The sequence below is a fragment of the Opisthocomus hoazin genome, chromosome 6 (genome assembly GCF_030867145.1).
Source record: "Opisthocomus hoazin isolate bOpiHoa1 chromosome 6, bOpiHoa1.hap1, whole genome shotgun sequence".
NCBI lineage: Eukaryota > Metazoa > Chordata > Aves > Opisthocomiformes > Opisthocomidae > Opisthocomus > Opisthocomus hoazin.
This window is the reverse complement of record NC_134419.1, coordinates 45,915,700-45,937,393: the sequence shown is the minus strand read 5'-3', so window position 1 is coordinate 45,937,393 and position 21,694 is coordinate 45,915,700.

The following is a 21,694-nucleotide window of genomic DNA, read 5'->3' as shown; positions in this document are numbered from 1 at the left end:
CAAAAAGTTTTTAACAGTGAATCCTTCCATGTTTCATTAGCACTTCTTGAAACTTCAGTGGGAGAACAAGGTTGAAAAAGTGTCTGGCAGGACCGACAGGGGTTGCCCCAAAGAGGGGGTAGCCAGCTGTTACCTGTACCTCCCTTCCATCTCTTCCCAGCAGCAGCTGCCTCCCGTATTCCACGGAGTGGAATTATCCATCATTTTACAGCCCTCCCAGTTTGAAACTCTGATTCTAATGTTAGCTTTCTTTTGAATAATCTGATGAACTGTCTGTATATTTTGTGTCTATAGTATGAATAAGACTAAAATATGCATAAAGTGGCACCTGCAGTACTAAATACATACCTTTTACCACACAGCAATAAACTTCAGTTACTTCTTTTAGCTTAGCAGATGCACAAACTCATGCACATATACACTTCAAAACCTTTTGCTGAAGTTCTCAGAAAGGACTAATAAAATTACAGAAGTACAGAAGTCCATGGAACCTGATGAGATGCATCCCAGAGTCCTGAGGGAACTGGCTGATCTAGTTGCCAAGCCACTCTCCATGATATTTGAGAAGTCATGGCAGTCAGGGGAAGTCCCCAGTGACTGGAAAAAGGGAAACATTGTGCCCCTTTTCAAAAAGGGTAGAAAGGAAGACCCTGGGAACTATTGACCTGTCAGCCTCACCTCTGTGCCTGGGAAGATCATGGAACAGATCCTCCTAGAAGATATGCTAAGGCACACGGAGGCCAGGGAGGTGATTCGAGACAGCCAGCATGGCTTCACCAAGGGCAAGTCCTGCCTCACCAACCTAGTGGCTTTCTATGATGGTGTAACAACAGGAGTGGACAAGGGAAAACCAATGGACGTCATCTGTCTGGATTTTTGTAAAGCCTTTGACACGGTCCCCCACAACATCCTTCTCTCTAAATTGGAGAGCCACAGATTTGATGGGTGGACTGTTTGCTGGATAAGGAATTGGCTGGATGGTCGCAGCCAAAGGGTAGTGGTCAACGGCTCAATGTCCGGATGGAGACCAGTGACGAGTGGAGTCCCTCAGGGGTCCGTACTGGGACTGGTGCTGTTCAATATATTTATCAATGACATGGACAGCGACATCGAGTGTACCCTCAGCAAGTTTGTAGATGACACCAAGCTGAGTGGTACGGCTGATACACCAGAAGGACAGGATGCCATCCAGAGGGACCTGGACAAGCTGGCGAGGTGGGCCTGTGTGAACCTCATGAGGTTCAACAAGGCCAAGTGCAAGGTCCTACACCTGGGTCGGGGTAATCCTCGGTATCAATACAGGCTGGGGGATGAAAGGATCGAGAGCAGCCCTGCTGAGAGGGACTTGGGGGTACTGATAGACGAAAGGCTGGACATGAGCCGGTAATGTGCGCTGGCAGCCCAGGGAGCCAACCGTGTCCTGGGCTGCATCAAGAGAAGCGTGGCCAGCAGGTTGAGAGAGGTGATTCTGCCCCTCTTCTCTGCTCTGGTGAGACCCCACCTGGAGTCCTGCGTTCAGCTCTGGAGCCCTCAGCACAAGAAGGACATGCAACTATTGGAGCGGGTCCAAAGGAGGGCTACAAAAATGATTCGAGGGCTGGAGCACCTCTCCTAGGAGGACAGGCTGAGAGAGTTGGGCTTGTTCAGCCTGGAGAAGAGAAGGCTGCGGGGAGACCTGATTGCAGTCTTTCAGTACTTAAAGGGAGCCTATAGGAAAGATGGGGACAATCTTTTTAATAGAGACAGCAGTGACAGGAAGAGGGGTAATGGTTTTAAACTAAAACAGGGTAGGTTTAGGCTGGATATAAGGAAGAAATTCTTTACAATGAGGGTGGTGAAACACTGGAATGGGTTGCCCGGAGAGGTAGCAGAGGCCCCATCCCTGGAAACATTCAAGACCAGGTTGGACAGGGCTCTGAGCAACCTGATCTAGTTAGTGGTGTCCCTGCTCGCTGCGGGGAGGTCGGACTATATGACCTCTAGGGGTCCCTTCCGACCCAAAACTTTCTATGATTCTATGAAATTATGTATTTATATGCTTGTTTTTCAGTTTCCTCTGTTTCACAGTGTCTTAAAATAGGAAGCCCAGTCTTTCTGTAAGGACTAGGCAGCAGACAGACAACTTTTGATAATTCTTTGAGCAAGTTATTCATAGAGCTACTATTACTCTAGGCTATGCTTGGAGAGGGCAAAGCAAAATAGAAATCCCAGAAACTTACTATCAAATTGTTTATATACAATATGAAGAAGAAGAAGGGTCCACTCAAGCTGGTTCTTAATTTAGTTTACTGGTTAGGTATTGTCCAAATGGACTAGTATCTAGTGGTGTGAGTTGAAACCAATATCTAAGAAAGCAAACCAAGTTTTGGTTTTGGAACTAAGAAGCTGAAAAAATGATCAGGAAGATATCGATTTCAAATGCCATTTTAGATTCAATATATATTAGCAGAAATTTCTTAGTGAACAGAAATAGATATACATTAAAATATCAAGGTATAATGTAATCCATTTCTTCCAGATTGCATTGTGATCAGATACTCATGTATGAAAATCATTTTACTTCCACTGATTTCAAGGAAGTTAACCTGTTTGCACCAGATGAAAGTGTGAGCCCTTAATTCTATTGAGTGTATGTCCTCATATCTCGAATAAGAATGTTTCCCAGGTATGAGCTAGAATTTTGCTCTAATGTTCCATAAAGAGGAAAAAAACCCCAACATTTTAAGCCATTCTTGACCTCCTCTATTTCCCCCCCAAAACTGTTATGTTTCTCCACTCCAGATTATCCTCAATGAAAAAGAAATTGGGCCAAATTAGTTTCAGGTAGAATTCCGCCAAAGTCAAGTCAGTAAGATTTCACTACAGATAAACCTGGCCTATTTAGCTGAAAGAAGGATTTGACTCTACATTTAATCTTTCATCTTCTAAAGATTTAACAATCTATTTCCATTATACTTTGCTTTTATCATTCAGCCAAACTATTGTTTGTATTATCACTCCATATCAAGAAAAATACTGTATCATAATCATAAGCCTCCTTTTTGACTTCATGTTTACTCATCCTTTGGTTCTGTCAGACAGCAATATAGCTAGCCAATTTAATTATCTCTATATGCATACCATTATCTTTATATGCATACTATGTATGCATACTAGTATTTAGATATTTCAGTCCCAGAACTGTTCGAGGGTTTGTGCTTTCTAAATAACTAAGAAGCCAAAGCTTCTAACTGACCAAGATAACAGTTAAAGAATTCTAAGACTTATCATCAACTTACAGCAGGTACCGTGCATTAAGCTTCCTTTCTCTATGTTAGTTATTATTTTATTAATAGTACCTGCTACAAGTTTGAATTGTAAAACTAAAGAGAAATAAGAAAAGAATCACGGACCAACAGTGACAGTAAAATATTGCACAGTTTTCCATAGGCTACTGACAGAGATTTTTATTCTTTTTCCTCAAAAAGTTTAAATTTTATATTCAGTGATTTCAAAATCAGGCACCTTAATGTAATAGAAGCATTTACAAAAAATTGCAAGATCTACCAAATTCTTTTTTAAGAAAGCATAGCTCTATTTTTATAAAGATAACTCTTTGAGAAATGCAGCTCTGCTACTTTAGGGTAGAAAAATTCAAAGACAGACATGACATCCAACATAAACTGCTAGGGGGATATTTTTTTAAGTAAGCAAAAGACCAACAATAACCAATCAGTATGAGAGTAAATCTAAGCAAAAGGTTTGATAACTTCCCTAAAATATAGCATTTAACTTTATCTTCAGGAGGGAAACAATGCATGTATTTTAAGCGAAGTTCAAATCAGCAGCCCCTGAATAGGGTTTCAATCAGTAACTATAAACTTCCTGCAGGTGGATTACAAAGCACAAGAAATTCAATGCACTTTAAGAACAGATAATGGTGATCTTTCTGCAACTCCAGAGCCCAGAAAACGGGTTCAACTTCTTTTATTTCCCTTTCATTCAAAACTCATGAATACAGCAGACATGCTAATGACATTTTTAGATGAGATATTAATCTTTAATTTTCAATACATTGCTGGCTTTTACTGAAAATTGTTCTGTAGCCTATCCACCCTTGTTTCTATTGCATTAAGGAGTTCAGGCTATATAGACAGTGAGGAAAAACCTGAAACTTCACTCTTCTCACTGATGATGAGCCAAGATATACCTGTAAGGTAAATCACCTAGCTGGCACTAGAAGCTTCCTGCCTCTCTCTAATACCATTGCAGGGACCTCAGTCCCATCTATGGAAGAACAAAATTATCTCAAGGAGTAACAAGGCAGTCAGCAGTAAATCCAGAATTCTCAAAGCAGCTATGTTGCCAGTTGTTTCAAGGAAAATTTCACAACTTTTTAGCTGGAACAAATCATGATTAGAGGATAGTGCCTTTCCACCAATGTCAGCAAATATCTACGCTGCTGGTTTGTAAAATCTTCTTTACTCAGGAGATAATTTGCATTACTCTTTGGTGCTTCACCTAACTCTTAATTCCATATACTTTACTTTCTTAATTAGTTATCTAATTTGTTGATGCTGTTTATCAATTACTGTAAAAATATAAAAGTGTGTAAATTCTTCCTTGACTGCGATAAGTTGCATTTTTCTAGATACTGATGTAATACCCTCTGTAAGTTGCAAAATTTCTTCTGTATATAGTAGTGTTAAAGTTTGATCCAAGTCACCAAAACCTCTTGAACTCCTTAGCAAGTTTCAGATTTATTTCACTGATGAATATTTTCTAGCAGAGAATCTTTAAAATGCCCACGCCTGAAATATTTTTGGAAGTTTAAATCCCTTTGTAAGTATAGAAGATAAATAGAAACTATAGCTGTATATATATAATTTCCTCATATATCCTCTTTGTTTGCAATAATTGGTTCACGTATTCTCATTTGCTGACTTCTCACCCTTTGAAATAGCTGAATACCACACAATAGTTTTAGACATTTGTTGGACTACCTTACTCTTTTTCACATTGGCCTAATTACTTTCTCTCTTCAGACTATGTTCCTTAACAATCTCTGCCCTAAATTCCTGGTGCTCCTTTTGTTTTATACATTAACTATATGTTAGCTGTGAAGAGGAAGCAGAGGAGTAGAAGAAAGGGATATGGTGACATGAACAGTATATTTTTGTTATGGATATTTCTCTTCATACTTTATGTCATATTTGCTTTTCCTGTATTGACCAGTATTTTAAACTCTCTTATTTGTACTTGATCTTCTTCATAGTCAATATTCATTCCTTCACTGTTCCATTGAGTCAGAAAACAGTCCTAGGGACCAAAAAGTCATTTGAAACTGCATGAAAATATCTCTAGAAATTATTCTATTGATGTATCCTATTTTCAATATAGGTGATGTGGGTTTGGACTGATTCTCCTTTTTCTTCTTGCTCTTCTTTTGAAAATTATCGTGAGAGGAAATAATTATATTTGCTCTTGCTACTTATTCCCTATTTGAAAATCATAATGCTTTGTTAGGGATACCATAATCACCATCAGTAGCTAGCAAGGATGTTGAATAATCATCACTGCATTTTTGTTGTAGCAATTCATGAAGGATATAAGGAGATGGTTGATTAGACATCCTGCTCCATCCCACTGGGAAGAGGGCTGGAGGAACCATCTTACTGTGCATCAAGTTCAACTAAGAAAGGAGCACAAGCACAAATACAGGGGAAAATCATGGCTGCTGACTCATTCTTCCTTACAGGGTGAATGAAAACGCAATAATAAAAGCACTGATAAATTCCTCTCATTCAAGAACCTTTTTCAGCATTTGCGGGAAGATATGATCACTTAAGAATACAGGGTCTCTTCCTTCTGCCCTGCACATTAACTCTGCTTCTCACATGTCAAGACAGGCCTTTGTCAGAGCTTCCTTGCACTTGATAATTCTTTAAGTAGAAAAAAAATAGATGGGAAAGAAGCACGGTGTAAGCAATGAGCTTTCCATGAATACAATCAATCTGTTGCAGTACTGTCCAATCTTTAGCCACTGTCAAATTCCCAGAGTGAAATAAAAAGTAATAAAAAATCATCATCTATGGGACTTCTATATCTTGCACAAAAGAAAATGAACCGTATTTAGTGCACTGCAAAACGCCACTAAAGGCTTGTAAATAGGAGGACACAGAAGAGCTTTTCCTAAAATCAAACATAATCAAGCCCTCTGAACTTAAAATAACATGTTGAACATCTGCTATCAGATTTTTGCACTACTACATGAGTTACCTACCTGCTTTGTAACAGACATTTAACTTCACGCTAGATTCTTAATGCATTGATAGATTAGAAGCAAAAGAGATTCTCCAAGCCTGAAGTGAAATAGGGTTTGCCTCCAGAGATCAAGACAATTTGTTGAGAAAGGTATCTTTCAACCAGAATTTTCATATAAGATAGATCTGTGCAACAAAAGCTGAAATAACATAAAAAGTACCTATTTTCACTAAAGCCACCTCTACTTACTAAAGAATCACTGATTCATCAGACAGCCATGACAACTTTATTTCTCTCCCAACTCACTTTTTTTTTTTTTTAATATCCTGTAGGGTCCAGTAGTTCAGTACAGCCAAGCACTTTTATATATCCCTAATGGCTGGACTCACTGCATTAATATCCCAATGGGATATAGTGTTACTGAACTATTTCTGCTACATTTTACAAGTGAAAAAGATAAATTATTTTTTTGCTAAGGGAGAAAAAAGAACTTTAAGTATTTCTGTTACTTAACATTTGAAAACTTCTTCTCATTGTCTGAAAAGTTGAAAGCGTTGTCCATCTTTACCAGTTTTAAGGTAAAATTTCACCCTTTAAATAGAGTAATTAACTTAGGTTTTTAAAGTGAGCCTTAGGCATCTAAATTTTGCCTATATGCTCACCTGTACTTCTGAAAAGCCCCACCTAGATGCAAATCTGAAAGTGCTTCTCTTCTTTTCCGGAGATTTCCTAAAAGCTTTTTGATGTGTTCTCCCAGCTCTTCAACTTTGAAAGGCTCTCACAGTTCCCCATCAGGAGCCATAAGCTAAGCGTTCCTACAGCTGGAGTTTCCATAATAGCCTGGTTTGGAAGCCACTTGCAGGGAATGCCCACCACAGATCAACAGGGATTGGTTTTTTTTATGAATTCTAGCCGCAGTCTTGAGTAATGTTTAATTTCAAGTGTAATGGGCATATAGAAAGCCCATACTCAGAATACTTTATCACTACAAAAGAGCACAGTTCAGAAACAGTTATATTATCCACCATTTGGAGTGTGCTGCTTTTGACTAAGCTAGGGTTAATTTTCTTCATAGTAGTGTTGTGGTTTAATCCTGCAGGCAGCCAAGTAGTTAGTATGGGGCTGTGTTCCGGATTTGTGTTGAAAACAGTGTTGATAACACCAGCATGTTTCAGTTACCGCTGAGCAGTGCTTACACAGAGTCGAGGCCTTTTCTGCTTCTCACACAGGCAGTGCACAAGAGATTGGGAGGGGACACGGCCAGGAGAGCTGATCCCAACTGACTAAAGGGATATTCCATATGGCATCATGTTCAGCAACGACAAGCTGAGGGAAGAAGGAAGGCGGGGAAATTCTGAGCGATGGCATTTCTTTTCCAAAGTAACCGTTATGTGTGATAGAGCCCTGCTCTCCTGGGGATGGCCCAACACCTGCCTGCCGACAGGAAGCAGCGAATGGACTCCTTGTCTTGCTTTGACCACACGTGCGGCTTTGGTTTACCTATTAAACTGCGTTTATCTCAACCCATGAATTTTCCCACTTTTAGCCTTATGATTCTCCCCCCCCACACACACCAAGGGGGGGAGTGAGTGAGTGACCTTCTGGTGCTTAGCTGCCAGCTGGCATTAGACCAGCTGGCGAAATAGCCAAAGTAGGGTGAATTTGACACACAATATTTTTTTTAATCATATGCACTCTCCATGGCTATTACTGAAGTAGTATCTCTGAGAAAGCAGAGGAGGAAGCATGATTCTGTAGAAGGGTGCTCTGACAGTTGGAGTCTGGTCTGGGGTGCTCTTCCTAGTGCATATCGCAGAGTTGCTCAGCAGAAATATAAACATCGCCACAAAATAACATGCAGATTCTTTTCCTTTTTTCTCTCCTAGAAAGTAGTGCATTTGAAATTGCTTATGGGACTTGAAACCAGGACTCTTGGTCAAGTCTTTTAACTGGTGAGCTCTAACATTGCAGGCAAAGGCAATTAGGAACTTCCATTCTTTTTACATATTCAGTGCCTTTAAACTTTTTTGCACTTTTGTGCATTGTGTCATTCTACCAAGTTGCTCCGTGTGGAAATTACTCTAGTGGAAATGCACAACTCCATATAGCTGAATGGGACTACCTGCGCAGAGTAGTAGAGGCTTTAAATCCATACATATTCCACCCATATGGATGGGCTTTACTAATATACTACACTTCCTTTAATTTTTTCTGTCTGACCAATTTTATTATAAATTAAACCTCCAATGTCTCTCTATGTAGAATTATTCCTCCTGTCATGATTCCAATAGCTGTTGTACTCAGAGGGATACTTAAATCAAGGAGAGGAAATACACAGCAAGTCAGCCATAAACTCCTTCAACACTTTGCACTGCTTGGAGGCCCAGGTTACTGATGACTACTTCTATCTCAGAATATTTTAAGATCAACCATACCACCCACCCATCGCAGTAATCCTTAGTGCCTTTGAAAGTCCAATTCTCCACTAGTCTGTAAAGTAGCAAGATGAAGTAGAGAAGGATGTTTTATCTTGAACTGTTTACTGTAATAAGGGACAAACAAGATTGCAAATGTCCCATCATATCAGACAATAAGAGCTATATAGAAAGAATAAATCAAAAATGAAGAAGGAATAATTGTAAAGTAAACTTTAAAGTTAATTTTAATAAACTTTTTATATCTAAATTATATATGCACATATAAATTAAGTAAAAACAAATCCCAATATTTGGATGAAAAGTATAGATCTGTGAATACATAAAGTTTTATTCGGAAGGACTGGTTTTCAGTACTGCTGATCGGCTGTAACTCTTGCAGGGTTTCAGCAGATCTGCTGGAAACCTCTGAAACAGCAGGCTCATAAGTCTATTGTCTTTGTAATCTCTCATGAGCTTAAAAGCAATAGATACCAATAATGCAGCATTTGACACCACTGCAGACTAAAAGACTCCTCCCTTACAAAGCAGGTGCGAGGAATACTTGAGCCAGTAAGAAATATTCACAAGGGAAACAAACAGTCCCCAAGCAAAGGATGGAAGGAAACTAGTCTGACCTTGCAGTTACAAAGGGGCGTATTCGTACCAAAAAGGCTTCCTAAACTTTACAGCTAGCACGCACCAGCACCTCTTTCTGTACATGTAGTTCATGGCTCTGTCACTGCACACGGACACTCAGCACAGTGTCAGTCACTGGCAGGAACAGCAACATGGGGCTGTGGGGACACAGTTGAGAGGGATCGTTTGACAGCTGGATCCAGTCCCAGCAATCACGAAGCATTTACACAGTCTGTTCCACAAGAGTTCACAATACATCTACACTCTATATATTCACACCACTTAGGTCATAAAACACCATATCATGACAAGTTTAAGACCCACAAGAAAGGCAAACTATAACACACAACCGGAAGACAGCAGAAAAAACAAACAAACATTGAGACCATTACCAAAATTCTATAAGAATGGGGGAAGAGGGAACTTGGTATGTCTGCCAGGACACATCTCATCAACCATATTACGTACAGAAGCAATGGCTCATGCTATACAATCCATGCTAATTTGCAATAAAATACTTCTGACTGTGAAATTTTCTCAAGAATTAATTTTAACTCAGCCAATTTTTCAGCCATTGAACATTTCCTTAGTTACAACAGAAACAGAATTAAGTTAAGTCTTCAGAGCAATTCAAAATTCCCCATGACTGACTACTATCTCTAAAAACAAGATAAGGAAAAATAGAGAGGTGGGTTTCATGTAATCTGTGCAATTCAAATGAGCCAAACAATTCATATAATAAAAGATACATCAGACTCATGAAAGCATTTATTACCTCCCTTGCAATTTATATCCCTTAGGAGAAGAATATTTTGTAGACTATTTTAAAATTCCTGAGGATTTCACAGGAGGTCTTGTAAACCCAGAGTAATACATGTTTAGAGATAATGGATGAGCTTTACTATAAAGTCAAATAGGTGAATAGATTAATGGTTTTAGAAAAGGAGAAGCTTGCAGAAGTCCTTCCAGGACACAGGATAAATCCATTCTACATCTTACCAGCATCTTATGAAATACTGAAATTCTCTGGAAAATATATTTAGCTTTTTTTCTTACCAGCCCTATTCTTAATCTTTAATTTTTCTAACAAGATGAAATTCTATTATAATTTTGCCTAAATTCCCTATATTATTTATTCATTTTGGTAAACTTTTTGGGTTTGTTTTACAGATACTGAAGTAGCTGGATCCAGTATTTCTGATTGTTTGACGCATACTTTACAGTCCCCCCTACCCCATCTTCTTGAGCGGTTTACAGAAACTTGTGGTATTCAGAAAAAGCAAGAACCCATTTTGCAACATGCCATGTAAAACACCTTGTAAATATTCTTATTAGATGTCATTACCCACATTTCCTAAAATGTGTTAAAAATGTTATTTGTAATGTATTCTTACATTTACAAAAATACATTACTGTGTAACATCTACATTATTTTACACAAAAGAGTAGTTTTAGCATTGCCAGAGGCAAATATAAGATTTCCCACACCACCCACAGCAATGTGACTCAGTATAATGACAGAGACACCACTAGTAGTGTCGAGAAGATATTCACTTGCTATGCCTATCTAATTACTGGCTTGCATAATATGGTTGTCAGCAATGCTGTCAGTTGGTGTCATTATGGCAAAATGATGACATCATAGTGCGGACAACAGGCCTCAAACAGCTGATTTTATGTACAATAAGGAATAGCCATCACTAATTGTAATTTCTGTTAATTTAGTCTAGACTTGAATTTGTTACATAAAAAAGCAAAAACGGCAGTGTACTCTGACATCTCTAAAACATATATTCCTCTATAAGTACTGGGTGGGCTGAAAATCAGTGCTGCAGCATATGATTAGTACCACTGGAAGTTTTGATGTTTTCAGGTCTTTTCCCTTCACTTCCCTTGCTTAATACACATTTCCATGCTGCCTAAACATACAGTACTTCCTTTCCCTATGAAAGCAGATTCCTGGGTTTTTAAATACTTTTCCACCACTTTGTTTCCTCTATGTGAAGTAAGAGCCTGTGATTCACAGGTCTACAATACAGCCCCAGTAGCTTTTGGAAGTAATAAATAATCATTCCTTTGAGTCCTGTGTTGCTATTACCAGTGCACCAGCTAATGATTTCAAAACTCCCTCCAAACTATACAGTTAAGTGTCCACAGTCTTTAGAGGACTCCAGAACCTCTGTGCTGTGAGACATCATCTGAGGGAATTCCCTAATCTGCAAGGGACCATATGGCTATGCCTTTGAGCTGGATATGTACTCAGCGTTATGAAAAGGAAACCTCTTAATAACCAAGAAGTGGGTAAGGTGAGTTTTCATGGCTGAGAATTGATAGGAAGTATTTAGCAGCTAAAAAACCAACTGAAACTCCAATTCTCTGGCTAACAAAGCAGTGGAGAAAATTTTTTAAAAACTGACTTAGTAAATAAATTGCTTTAGCTTATTAGTAACTAGTGAATGAGTGAGCTCTTTGGCACTCTTAAGCGAATAGGAGCTGAGTGATATATGAAAGAAAACCATCACTCACAATTAGTACCCTTAGCAGTCCTCAGTCCCATACCGGAGAATGACACCTGTCATTCTTTACAAGCCCACAGGACAAATGCAACTAAAGGCTTCAAAAAACAAAAATGAAAACACAATAAACTTCCTAAAAACATCCTTCCTTCTCTCAATCTCAAAAGGGAAAAAACACATTTTATTCCACTGACCACTGCTCACAAGCTTAAACTATGGTGCAATTATAAACTGACAAAGGTTTTCTTCTTCTCAGTCCTGCAATTCAGTGTGCTTGCCCTTTCCCTGTTCAGTTCCACAGAATCTCTTGTCCTTTACTTTCTTCCACATTTTCAAAGGTAGCACAGAATACCAGCTTTCTGACTACTTCTCTGATGCGTGTAGGGAATAGGACAGCTTCTAATTAAAGCCAATTCTAGTATGAAGCCTGACCTGCAAGGTCACCCCAGCAGATACATCACTCAGACATTGTGCCGTGGCAGTTATGCTTCAATACACATACAGTTTTTATGAAGCTCTGTTTTGTAATGGTGTTGGACATAGTAAATATTTGGATACAATAATTAGAAGTAGCTGCAGCTAACTATAAATACGTATTTCTGAATCATGCGATGCATATCCAAAGAGGTATGACACACAGTGTTTGTAGTTGGGTGATGGCAGATTCCTAAGCATCTCTGAGTATTGGGTAGGATGTGTGTGAAATTCTCACCTCCCACTATCCTGTCTTACACGTTCACTCCAATCCTTACAGGAAAAGCAAGAGTCTAAGTATGACAATAGTGAAACAATCAAAGTACATACAAGTCTATACATATATTCAGGACAAAAGGATGAACAAACAGAAAAGGTGTTATACCACATCAGGTTTCTCTAGCTCTTCAAAAACCTAGCACTAGAAAGGTCTGTATCCAGAATAACTCCCTTCGCCCAGGACAAACTTTAGAATCCTACAAGTAAGTTTAAATGAACCAGTTACAATGCAAGTTGAAATAATTCAGTTGAAGAATGGAAGGAAAAAAAGGAAAAAAGAGAGCCTTGCTCTTGTTATGCACCAGGTAATCCATATTCATTTACCTACTAAACAAATTACCATTGCTAAAATCAAGACACTCCTCATCTTTCCGTCCAGGTCTTTCTGGAAACAATGTACGATCCTGAGGGGTCTTCTGAGAGAGACAGTTTCACCAGAGCTCCCCTTCCCTGGGATTCTGCAGAATGTTGAGTACTTTGCATTGGTCTGCTATGAGATAGCCCTCAACTCACTTCATCCCTCCCTTCCTGGTCTTTACTTGTTCATAGAGACAAAGAGGAGTGTCTGGGTTATTCACCCATCCTGTGCCTTCCAGTATAATCCACACAGGATCTATTTAGTCCCGTAGGGGACAAATTTGGTAGGACTGCACAGCTGCGCGGATGTAGACAATATTCCTCCCTATTGTCTCCCTCATATTGGCTTGCTGCATAAATTTCAGAGAAGCAGAAGGAATTTCTCTAATGCTAAATAATGCTAATACGTGTGAGTAGCATAATTTTTTGAATTTTCTTTGTTAAATAAACTCATCAACCCTGTGTCTCTTTAAATGCCTCTCTCTGAGATGGCATCAATTCACTTGTATGTTAAAAGAGTACACTGGTGTGCTAATAACAAATTAACATATGAATACCAGTTAGAAGATAAGAGATTAACAGGAGAATGAATTGCAAAAATCTGGAATGCACAAAAATTTTGCATTGTGCTGTCAAAATTCAAGATTACATTGAAATAGCACACAGCATCATTGCGAGTGAACTTTCTTTTTACAATGCAGTACAGTAACAGTGTCCAGTATTCCTGAATAGCACACTATGGTGACTACAGGAATAGAAAGTGGGAAGCTCACTCAGCATGCATTTAACTCTAGCTGGTGTGCGAAATCAGTGTTTTTCTTCTTTTGTAAAAGCAAGCAGTTATGGAGAATAAAAGAAAGGGATTACCCTGTCATAGCAGGAGGATAACTTCTTCACTTTCTATCTCACTTTAATGTGCAAATCAATCCTCGTGCTGTTCTTTGCCAGTTTCCACCGTGTTAGTCACCCTGGAACAGCTGGGAGCTCTCCTGCTGCTCCACCTGGCACTGCCGTAGCATCAAATGGGGTCATCTGTCAAATAATATCTGAGAAATAAATTGACGGAGGTCTTCCAAGGGGTGGAACAACATGCTAGTTTTGTGGGTAAATTGCATTGAAACTATGTAAGTCTCATAAGTTTGTTAAAGAAGATTATTAAATAAACAGCATACACATTCAAGGTCATTTCTGGACTCTTGATGTCTGCTCAAATTCTCATATAAGGTACAGTTTTAAGCATAAAGAATTATTTTTTTTCAGGTGGCTGAAAGTCTCTGAGGTGGATTCTAGTATAAGAGTTCACTCCATCAATCTCAGATTTCATTTAGACCAAAATAGTTTTGAATTTTAAATGGCTTCTGGAAAAGATTTTTTTTTTCCCAACATAGTTAAGCACACCATTTGGGTTTTTAAAATCACTTCAGAGGTCTTTAGAATTCCCCAGAAATCTTATCTGCACTCTGCAGAGACTTGTGCACATACCTGTAACAAAACTTCAGCACAAAGGAAAAGTTGCCCAGTTCCAAGCATCTTTTTAACTTCTGCTCCATTTTGATTCAGTTTGATAACTCTCCTGACAGCTTTTATCTTTACCATGAACTCCTTTTTACCATTCTGTTATTTTATATTGAAGTATTCTCTTTTCAAATGCAAACAGCCACTTACCATCACTGAAATTCTCAAATATTTACATGGGAGTCCTGAATACATGCAATACAATATTCCTTGATCACGGCAAATCAAGCGCAAGTCTGTGTGTGTACTGATGGCAAATTTTTTGCTCTAATATTCGAGAACTATCAACCTGTGTCTTCTCTGACTTTTTAAAAATACGTACGCTATTATTTCAGTGATTTCTCACAATAATCTTGAACAATTTAGTGCATATCTCAGCTAGAACATCAGATTTTGTCATGCTGAACACTAATTTGTTCAGAAATTCTCTAAGGCTTAATCAAATTAAGCATAATATCAAATTGCCTTACTGAATTACTTCACTCGCCCGCATCTGTGGGAAACAAACCTACTTCCCTTGTCACATAATTGCTTAGCAGCTCTAAAGGCTACTCACATTTTCCAAGACAAACAAATTCAAGTTCTTCAGGAGACTTGCATGGGTACTGCATCCTTACCTGTGATCTACACGTCTGATCTATCTATAGGGCCAATTTTGATGGAAATAATGAACTATTTACTGCAATTATGCATGTAGCATTACTATAAGTGCAGCAAGACTAGCAAAATCATGAAAACCATGTTTCATAAAACAAAGCCATTAATGGAATTAATGGTAAGAATAAAGCATTTCACAGAAACAGAGCAAACACCTGTGGCTCAAAAATATATGATAGCACTTTTTGCAGTCAGTGAGCACACCTGACTTACTCCACCGATTTACTTTTGCTGGGCACTGAAGGAACTACAAATCTTCCCAAAGAAAGGTTTTAACTTTATATAAAAACATGAATAAATAGTGAATGACACAAACTCCGTAAATATAAATAGAATAGGCATCTGTATCTTCAAAGACATAAATCTCTAATGCTTGGCAACAGCTGAGAATCTGGATTCAAAAGTTTTGTTTGATTTTAATTCTGAGCACCACATCCTCCATTTACAGCAAAACAAGATCTAGATGAAGACATCTTCACTTATGTCATGAGAAATTTCTGGTTTCATGCGCCACATTCAGTATATCAGAGAGCATCAAGACTCATGCAGCTTTGAGTTTTGCACCTCTCCCAGAATAACATTATGACTAAGAACCTGACGCCCTCTAGTGTAACCCGCCCTAGGTAAAAAGAAAAACAAATCAGGAACATCAGATCTTCCTCTAATTCCATTAGCATGTATGTTCAAATCAAGGTAACAGTGTGCTGTCTTGGAGCTACAGATCCTTGAATTGTGGGTTCTTCATTAAGTAGCTGGCTTTTATTCCCATTTCACCTGATATTGTATGAACTTGTACACACATTTGCTCAGACTAGACCAGTGTCACTGTCAAAAATGAGGTCATTTTCTTTCCATTTAAAAGGAAAATGATCGTTCATTGTTATCTTGTATATTTAATAAATACTACCTCCTCCTACCTTTTTATTCTTAAACATTTATGCAAATTAAAGATGGGCAATCACTTGAGTACTGGTATTAATAATCTATGTATACTTCCAGAAAGTATTGCCTGTCATTTATTTCTGACACTTGGAATACCTTACCTATGGATTTTCATATATCTCGGTCTTTTCTTTGCAAAATACATAGCTTTATTAACATTTTTTGTGAGAAACTTTACCAATATCTACACTGCCCTTGCCCCAGATGCTACCGTTCTATGGGATCTTCAGACTTCTTCAGATTTTTACAATATATCCCTCCAACTCCAAAAAGGTCTCTTTGAAAAGATGCATTTCCCTTTGTCTACTGTATCATGATTGTTCGTTCATTTACACAGTCAAAGCTAGATAAAGTTGCCCCCTATAATTACCTTGTTATGATATACATGTACATTTTTCAGCCTTTATTTATATAGACAAATTAGTCTCATTTTTGCTTCAGAATTCTTGTTTCTAAAATAATCACAATGCATGAATTTATTATACAATTGTTTCAGCCTATGATGCAACAGTTGTTCTTTGCTTTGTTCTTTACATAAGCATTAATGAAAATTCGATTTCACCAAAAAAGACTGGTTGGCTCAAGGAACAGTCAATAAGAAGTGGATACTTTCATCATTAGGTTATCAATTAGATTCTAAATTGGCTTGATATTCTTAATTACATGTTCCCTGCACCATTACTGCTATTGGTCTTGTTTAGTAATGTGCGCTGCAAAGCCATCCCGGAGTTACCAGCAGATCCTGATCTTGCATAAATTGTTTAAAGTAAATAAAATATGTTGTGCCAAGAAGTTGGGAACAAATGAGGAAACTGAAAAACTGTAAGGACATCTCTCTTTATATATATATAAAGATCCAGAAAAAGAGAATGAACAAAAAGGTGCCTTTAATCATTTACTGATGTCTGTCTGCATGTAAAGTGTGTTAGAATTCTGATTGTACTCATAAGGGTGGAGTGAGGAAGCAAGAAAGCAACTCCTGAGTGTCCTAACCAGAATTTAAACTGCACGGTCCTGAAGAAACATATTAGATTCACATATAAATGGATTAATCTAGATAAAGCTGCATTCATTGTGGAAAAAAGAAATATAAAGAAACAAGGACTTTACCATGTATGGTATGAAAAAAGGTAGCATTCTTCAGATTGTACTTCATCTTATAAAACAGTTTAATTCTGGAATTCATTTAAACTTGTTGGTACTAGATTTCTGGGATTTTTATTGGTAATGGCCATCACAAAAGACAGTAATCAAGCAACACTGATGAGGCTGGGACAGTACTGAATCATGATCCTACTGTAATGCAAAGAGTTAGAAATTACTGCTAGAGTTGTTGCCAGAACAAAAATTGAGAAAATAACATTCAGTAAGGATCAAGCAATGAAAGAGCAGACCTTGAACACCAGCAATGACAGAATGGATATAAACAGAATGATAGAAAACAAAACAGATACAAGTTTGCAGTGCAGGATGACAGAAAAGGAGATGAATTTAAGTTCATGTTCAGTATGCCCTGCTGTTGATTATCATAAACCAATTCCTTACAGAATCAATGAACAGTGAGACTGTGATGCAATCTACAAAATTTTTAGTTGTGGGAAGATTAGTAATATATAGGATTACTGCAGGTAAACGTTTTCTCCAGTGCATCCTTTAGTAAAGATAAGCCCATATTCCTGGCCTCTCTTAACATGGCTGAGACAGATATTCTACCAGGATGCAGAGTGGGAGTTCACCCGCTCCCCTTTCTCTGGAATTATCTCTTTCAAGCATAAAAGAAAGCAAAAGTAAAGAACAAAAAGGTAAAGAAAAGGAATAAAATTACTAGTCTCAGATGTTACGCTGCCTTCCTTTGAGTGCAGAGTTTTTCCTTTCAGAGGGAGCATGCCAGTACAATAATTAAAATTCACCAGTTGTTAAACCACTAGTGCATAATCCAGCCCATCTTCTTTTTGAAGAGTTTTTAGCAATAAGAGTAGTTTGGCTCGTTGTTGAACTCATAGGTCAACTCTCATCCCAGACCACTTGTCCTCTGAGAGTGGTTACTCTCCTTTGCTGACATGGTAGTCACGCTACTTTGGATCATATTATCTCTTGATTCATTATTGTCTGTTGCAAGCCTTACATACCCTGTCACAAAGAACCGAAGCTAGCAGAAATGAAATAAACCTAAGGAAAAAGTAAGTTCAAGAAGACAGAAAACTTGCTGATAATGGGATCTGCTATGACTATGAAACTTCCTAAAGAAAGTTATAATATCTTAGTTAATCAGTGAGTATGAATATAGATGACACTTGCAAGTAGACCAATCTTTCTTTAAGCTGAGTATGCTGGACTGCCTGGTCTATGTCCCCGGCAGTTCCAAGAAATTCATGAATACTCACTGACAATTACTAGTGGATTTGTAATATACTAGGTGTTGCAGCTAAACAATACAGATAAAAGAGCACCTACAGACAGCCTTATAATAAATTAGAAGAGAGATGGAGCTATTTGTTCAAGATCTGTAGTCAGTGGTAACACCAGAATTCCAGCTCAGTTCTGTCTTGACTTCATGACTTTTCTCTAGTTTCTAGCCTAATTCTTCCATAAGAAGTCAGCTTTAAAAGGAAGAGGAGACTCAGCTTTGGAAGACAATGATGAATCGCTATTTAACATGAGACTTTGAACATAAAACAGGAAGCATGACGCATGGAATAGTAGGTTGCTTTGTAGTCTATGTGAAAACATTATACGTTATGCAAGTTTCAAGGAGACAAGCTAGCATGTGTAAACATCCATGTTTTAGCAAGAACTGCCCAATATAGTAGAATACCACCCCAAATCGTATTAAAATAACTAATTGAATAAACTAGCATGTAAATATTTCTGTATTAGACATAGTAATTGTTCAGGCCCAAACCAACAAAGGTTACAATCCATAAGAGTTAACAAGTAATGGGAAGCTCTTAACGTTGGAAGAGGCGGAGATGTGGGCAAACTCACAACCTCCAAGAACAGCAAAGGTATATGAAGCCACAGGTACAAATTTGCCTCCTATAAAGAGTATTCTCAAAGGTAGGCTTTTTTTCACCTTTGCTAGATTTATGTGCAAGTCAATGGACATGACTTCTACGTTGTTTTTAACAGTCGTGAATATAATTGTCTAAATATACTGAGAAAACAAAAAAAAAGTTTTCCCTCTCTGCAATTTAAAACAGGGTGAAAATATGAAGGGAGGTCTGTTGTGTTTCTGATATATTCTACTATACCTTACAAGGGTGTTCTCGTGTTCAGCAAAGTATCACATTACCTACTTGATCTTACTGTTAGGAACCTAATCCTGAATGTGACATCTGCAAAGCCAAACAGATTTTTTTTGTCTTTATCTTTTCTAACTAACACTTCTTCTGTCATTGAAAAATAGGGATATTTCAGGTGTTTCAGAAAGTTGCTTGTGAAATTCTGAAAGAACCATTGCTCTCCGACATCATAAAATGGTTTCAGAGATAAAATATCCTTCTGGGGTCATTCATTATTGAGATCAGCTTTTAAATTTAAGAACTACAAAAATCTCTATCGTTTTGCCTATGCATCATCCAGCAAAGTGTTTACTATTTATACTCTAGTACCTGTGAACAAGAAAATATCTTCTTTTCTGAACTCAGTATATTTCTGAAGAGGATACCCACCTATAAATTACATCTTTCTGCTACTGATTTTTCTGCTCCTTAAAGAATGAGCAAATCACTTGAAGTAATTTGTTCAGGGTGCCAAATTCTCCAATGCTTGAAATCTTTACAGCAGGTCTTGACACATTCTTCAAAAAACACAAAACAAAATACTTCAAAATACAAAACAAAACCTACGGATTTTGACACAGAAACTGCAGGGTGAAACTCTTTCCCCTATACCATACAGGAAATCTAATTATACGACTCAGATTCTCCCTTCCGATCTTCAAAACTGACTCTCTATAACCTACTAAGTGCTAAACACAGACTAGTTTTGTTCCTTGTCCTCACTGGATTACAAACGCCTCTCTCAAAAGTATTCAATGCTAAAAATACTAGCACCTCTTTATTTAGGGTATTTGTGTTTGAGGATAAAGTGTTGAGTAACAATATCACTCTTACACTGTGAATAATAAGCATTTATTGATTCAGCCCTTGACATCCTGTGAAACACATCAACAATGATGAAAGGAAGTAAGCACTTTGTTCCATTGACTCAAGGATCACTTAGAAATTCCACCTGCAATAATCCAATAGATTGCCTACTACAGTAAAAGACTTTTTTTTCCCTGATACTATCATTAACATTTCAATTGAGCACAAGATGGAGAAATGTGAAAGGAAATAATTTTTGCTTTTAAAACTCAGAATATGTATTATCCTGGAAGAAAGCAAGTGTATTATGTAAAATTAATAGACTTTTTCCTTTAAGAGTAGTGATCTATATAGATAATAGCACTTTATTTCTGGATCACTATAAATCACTGACTCTTTTTAAACTCTGCTTAAAAAATAAAAGCTTTTCATCTGTCTGTATCACTGGCGATTCTGGACTTGAAAGAACCAGAAGGAACTGAACCATATTAAAAAAAAAGAAAATCCAGTTCAACTTTCCGAGTTTTGTCTTCTTCCTTAAAAAAATTAACTCTTCCTATATCTATATGAAACCCAGAATTCCACTGATATATTTCAAAACTTGAATTTAATTTGAGAAATACATCAAGCACAGAGTAGCTTTCTTACCATAGTAGGAGGGAAGTATGGTAAAAAACTACTGTACAATGGATGTTTACTAACACAATAGGACTCTTCCCTTCTACCAATCCTATCAGAATACAATGCAAAATCACTAATATAATAGAATTTTCACATCATCTTCATAGAGCAATTGTATTCTTGACATAGTGCACATATCTCAATTGCAGCTAGCAAAGTTTGAGAAACAGTAAGATTTTAGCTTAAAGCGGACATTAAAAGCACATTTATTGAAAACTTCGGCTATTTCAATCTGGGGATTTGGAAATTGAACACAAACTGATAGTTTTACCAAAATGTTAACCAAGCTTTAATTTCATTTTGTTTATAAATATCTTAGACATACAGGTGTATTCCAGGGTTAGCCTAGAATATAAAGATTGTAAGTATGACAGTTTGCATGGTAAGATGCAAAGGCATAACAAAATAAAAAATGTGTACTATCTATTAGGTCTTGGTAATTTATACTAAAATCACAAGTCATTTGTCTCCTTCATTATGTAGGATTTATTGACGTATCTCATATTAAATCATATAAAATACTCTCTTAAAAGTCTATCCATGATAAGTGATAAGATACTGTCACATTAAATACCCTTATCACCAGAAGCTCCATCCACTGAAAATAAAATGTAAAAAAATCCCTCATTTTAGAAGACATGGTAAAATAGTCCATATACAGATACCCATGCTATCCCTTTTCTTAAGAATACTACACTGCTATTAGCGGGATTCATTTAAATAAAGATAGGATTATATTAAAATATTATATGTAAAGATTTTAATTTTCATTATCTTTCCCCAATGTGTCAAATTTCTGCCACATTGTTATTCCACCATGCTATACAAGCATAGGAAAACTTAAATTTTTCACAGAAAAACACTATGGTTTTAAGCAAGTAGCATCTAT